Source organism: Sinocyclocheilus anshuiensis, unplaced genomic scaffold (genome assembly GCF_001515605.1).
Source record: "Sinocyclocheilus anshuiensis isolate Anshui unplaced genomic scaffold, SAMN03320099.WGS_v1.1 scaffold1100, whole genome shotgun sequence".
NCBI classification, from domain to species: domain Eukaryota; kingdom Metazoa; phylum Chordata; class Actinopteri; order Cypriniformes; family Cyprinidae; genus Sinocyclocheilus; species Sinocyclocheilus anshuiensis.
The window spans coordinates 253,259-258,384 of NW_015552633.1; positions in this window are offsets into that span (position 1 = coordinate 253,259).

Consider the following 5,126-nt stretch of genomic DNA (forward strand, 5'->3'; position numbering starts at 1 on the left):
AGTATTTGCTTTTCTCTCTGAACGTCCCCGCACATAAGCACACACTCAGATGTATAAAGCATCTGAAAGCTGCAAATGTTCCATGATAGACGTGGGATAGATGCATACTGTTTGTTTCCTCGCTCCTTTTATATCCGTACTTGTGTTTGACCTTGTATTGGAAAATCTCATGAAAACACCTCAGTCATATTTTACATAATCAAAATGAAAAAATAAGAACATGGGACATTTTTATAACAATTAAGCATATTTTCTCTCTAAATTCATTTTACCATACTTTGTCCAGAGGGTTTTTTTTATTCTTATCACTCTGAATGGTGACTGTCATAAAAATATTATGAATGTAATACTGTAATTTTTTTTTACTATAATGCATTATATATTCGGGCAATCTGCAGATCCTAAAAGGGTCTTTAAAAATCTTAATCCACCTTTCCACAAATTAAGGCCTTAAAAATCAGAGTAGAAGGTCTTAAATTCATAAAGTCATGGCATTATATGTGGCATGCTGTGCAAAAAAGTAATATCTTCCACAGCTATGCAAATAACTAAACATCATTAAGTCATAAATGTAATAATGAAATGCAAAATGAATATAGTTGTTCATTATAGTTGTATACATGTTCTATGTTATATATTGATTATATATCGCAGTATATATCTTTCTAATCCATTACAGTAATGAAAATTAGATTTTAGAGAATTTAATGGGAGGAAATAAGATTAATTATCATGACAGTAAATAATGCAAAAAGTCTTTATTTCTAATTATATAAATACATTTTATTCATTAATTTATAAGCAAATTGTAATAAACAAATAATTTAAACATAAATTAAAAATAATACAGAAATATTAATAAAATAATGTGGGTGTGGGTATAATAAATATAATAATAAATGAAAAATAATTAAATAATACAATAATAATAAAAAAATGTGGGTGTATTTGTTTGCTTGCTTTTTTATTTATTTTTAAACAAAATATAATTTCTTATTTTAAATGAAAATGTTTGTGCTCTATCACTGTGTCTTTGTCAAATAATAGAGTACATAATATGACTATGTCCATCAATGCTTCAGCTCTATAAATGCATGTGGGTGTATCTTGGGGTTTTTGTGTCTATTTAGTAGACTGTTGTGGTGGTTTTTATGTGCGTATGTGTGTTCACCTGGACTTGTTCCGATCAATGTGTTTAATGGGGCGTATGAGGGTAAACAGTATTTCAGTAGCGTAATGAGAGTTAATGAGTAGGAGAGTGTGTGAATGCATTAGTCATGTGCTCAGTTAAATGGTCTTAAAGCAGCTCTTTTTCTCGGAACAGCTAATAAAACGGGAAGGAAGGAGTGAAAGTGTGTGTTCGTTATATTTAGTTTGCAATCAGCCACTTAATTTTATCTGGAAGTCATTTGAGAGTTTATAAACGGGATCATATTTAAATTAATTCTCAAAACAGATGCAAAACAGTGAATCACTCCAGTTAGCAGCTCACTGGCTCCCTCTGGTGAAAACGACCAGCTTATATTAAGGTGATTCGTTTAAATTTAGATGCAAAGCATTTCAGACACACTAAGAGTGGTTAACAAAAACAGTAAGACTTTTTGGTCCAACAGGTACACCTGTTATAGTGACTCGGGATTACGTGCACAGTAATGATGACTCGCAAGTCTCCATAGTTCAGACTTTTTGGTTGAAAGCCAAGACGTGTATCCACTGCACCACAGGTACATGCGAAAGAAACTCTACTAGACCTAAAAAAGTGACCAACACATTTTTTACGATCAACACAACTCCATCAGAGATAACAGGGAACTATAGAGGACTCCACATATAGTCTTTAACTCACACTAGTATTGAGATTTTCCCATAATTCTAAATGAGTTGAAACGCCCCCTTTTATCGCAACTATCCCCTCATCAGGTAGCTAGCCTATGACTGTCTATTGTCGTCCCAGTCGCTGTAATCAGACCCTGACACTGATGTACTGTATGTGTCCAGCATCATCCATGTCAATGTGCGGGGTGTGTGTGGTGTGTCTCTTGTTTATGCTAATGTTTGGCTATGTGTCCAGATCTCTCTGGCAGATGGTATTTAATCTTCTCTGGCCATCTGGACTGACTTTCTCTCACTTTGCGGACACCCACTCTTGCCTCTTTTTACCTCTCTCTCCCTCTCTCTTTCTCCATCTCTTTCTTCTTCTGCAGTCACTTGTGTGAGAGAGTGCCGAGACATCATGCTGTCTTTTATCTACTCTGAATCACTCTTCCAGCATGGCCCTGCACACCTGATTCACAGAACTTGCCTGAGTGTGATTGAGTAACAAACTCGGCTTAAAAATGACTCTGAGAGCATTTTAATTTGCTGCGGAATCAGTCATTAGGAGCACCACTATTATTATTGCTCGTAGTTAAGGTTAGGGATTGGAGTAATGCATTAAATGGAAATGAATGATACATTAGATCATGCAGATTGTTTCAAAGAAGTCTGCTATTTAGGCGCACTCAAATCTATTGTATGTGGTGAAGTTACTTGCAAACTAAACAGCTTTTTGTTGGGCAACCCGACAAATGCGCATTCATTGACAACTTGAACCTAGTGTGAAATCTGTATGAGTGAATGTTTTGCCCCTGTTCAAAATTCCAGTTTGCATGGATTTCCGTTTAAATGTCTGGATTTTGTCAACAGAATTTTGCCTAGCAACAATAAATGTGACCGCACCTTTAATTTTTAACGTTTTTGGACAGACCGTTTTGGTTAATGAATGATACAATGAGCAAAAAATTCCTTTAGACCGGGATTTCCCAAACTGGGGTTCGTGAACCCCTTGGGGTTTGTGAGGGAACTATAGGGTGTTCGTGAGTTCATGAAATGCCAATAACTAATGAAATGATAAAAATAAAATAAAAATTTAAATAAAAACAATCAAAATAAAATGGTCACAAAAGACGTTTTGTTTCATTGAAATATTAAAGGGTTAGTTCACCCCAAAATGAAAATCCTGTCATTAATTACTCACCCTCATGTTGTTCCAAACCCGTAAGACCTTCGTTCATCTTTGGAACACGAATTAAGGTATTTTTGATTGAATGTGAGAGCTCTCAGACCCTGCATAGACAGCAATGCAACTGTAATGTTCCCAGGTCCAGAAACGTAGTAAGGACATCGGTAAAACAGTCCATGTGACATCAGTGGCTCAACTTCAGTTTTGCGAAGCTACGAGAATACTTTTTTTAAAACAATAATAACATAATTTATTTAACAATTCTTCTCAGTTATGTCTTCTGCCATTTTGGAGAGCACCCAAGAGCGTAATCGCATTGTTTACATTCGGAGGAGAAAGCGCGCGCATGAACGTAATCTGTGTAATCAGCGTTGTTTACACTTAGGGGAAAGCGTGCGTATGTGTTGTGATACTCTAAAATGGGGGAAGACGTAACTCGGGGGAGAAGAATTGTTGAATAAATTATGATATTTTAGTTTTCTTTGCACTCAAAAAGTATTCTCGTAGCTTCGCAAAACTGAAGTTCAGCCGCTGATGTCACATGGACTGTTTTACCGATGTCCTTACTACGTTTCTGGACCTGGGAACATTACAGTTGCATTGCTGTCTATGCAGGGTCTGAGAGCTCTCACATTTAATCAAAAATATCTTAATTTGTGTTCCGAAGACGAAGGTCTTACAGGTTTGGAACAACATGAGGGTGAGTAATTAATTTACAGAATTTTTATTTTTGGGTGAACTATCCCCTTAAAGGTGCGGTCACATTTACCATTGTTCAGCGAAACTTCATAGGCAAAATCCTGTCATTACAATAGGAATCCATATGATCGAGAGTTTTGCATTAGGGTGAAAAAATTCCCAATGCAGGATTTCACTCATGTTCAAAGCTGTTCATGCAAATTTGTTGCTTTGAAATCTGCTTGGTTTGAAAGCGACTTCTGTGAGAGCACGCTACGCTACTGACAATGAACAACGCACCTGTTTTTTGCATGAAAAATTTCACTGAAATTGCACCAATAGCCATACCTATGATTCATGAAATGCACCTGACGCTGCATTTTCACTAAATTGTAAGTCCAAGTTCTGATAACCATTTTTAAAGGAAACATTTTCAATTATTTTTGCATTTATCTGACTATTGATCTAAATATAGAATGCATATTTGTTTTCAAGATAAACTAGGTCTCATTAGGGAGTCTGTTGAGTGCAATGTATACTCATCTTAATGTGAATCTGTTTACTTTGTTTGTATATATCATGTAAACCTATGGCTTTTTCAGGATTACATTTCTCTGCGGTGTTTCTTCCTGTTTCCCAACCGAAATCAGTCCATCTATTTTCAGTTACAGGCCATATGATCCTGCACCAATTGGTATAAAATACCCATAATACCCTCTTGATTGATTAAAACATGGGTCTGTTTACTGACAGATCTATTAAGAGCCGCTTACACACGATGCTGATGGCGTGACCAGGCGGTGATTCAGTCATAATCCCTCCCCACCCCATCCTCAGTCCCAGCGGTGTCGTGATGGGTCACAGCTGGTGACTTACAATACTCTAATGCTTGAGGATCAATAGAGCTTTCTGGGAGTGATGGCCCTCTCTGCCCGTTTGCTGGGTCTCTGGATCCATGTGTCCATGCATGTAACACACACACGCACACACACACAGAGGTTATAATGTGTAATGGCATTAATTTTCACTAAAGGCTTCCTGTGGATCTTTCATTGTGAAGCTCTTTCCTCTAACGTCCCACATAACCTGGACACAAAAGCGGTGTGACGGCACTCTGTATGTGTGAGAGAGCGAGAGTGGGTGTATGTCAGAGACGTGCCGTGTGACTGCGGAGCGAATAAATACAATAGAGTAAAGATACAAATAAAATAAACTGATTCCCCTTCAGGAACTCGAGCTGCGTCGAGATTCGCTTTGGGAACGCCCTTGCGTGACCGCGTTCTGAAGCACGTGTCAAATCAGTCCAATGAAGCAGCGAGATGTCACGAGCGAGGTGGCGTAAGCACCAGAAAGCATAAAAGCGCATCCGGCAGAGCGCAAACCAGCTTCTGCTCTTCAGTAGCGCTCTGTGTATGTGTCTGTCTATTTACTGTTGTCTGTCCGCACA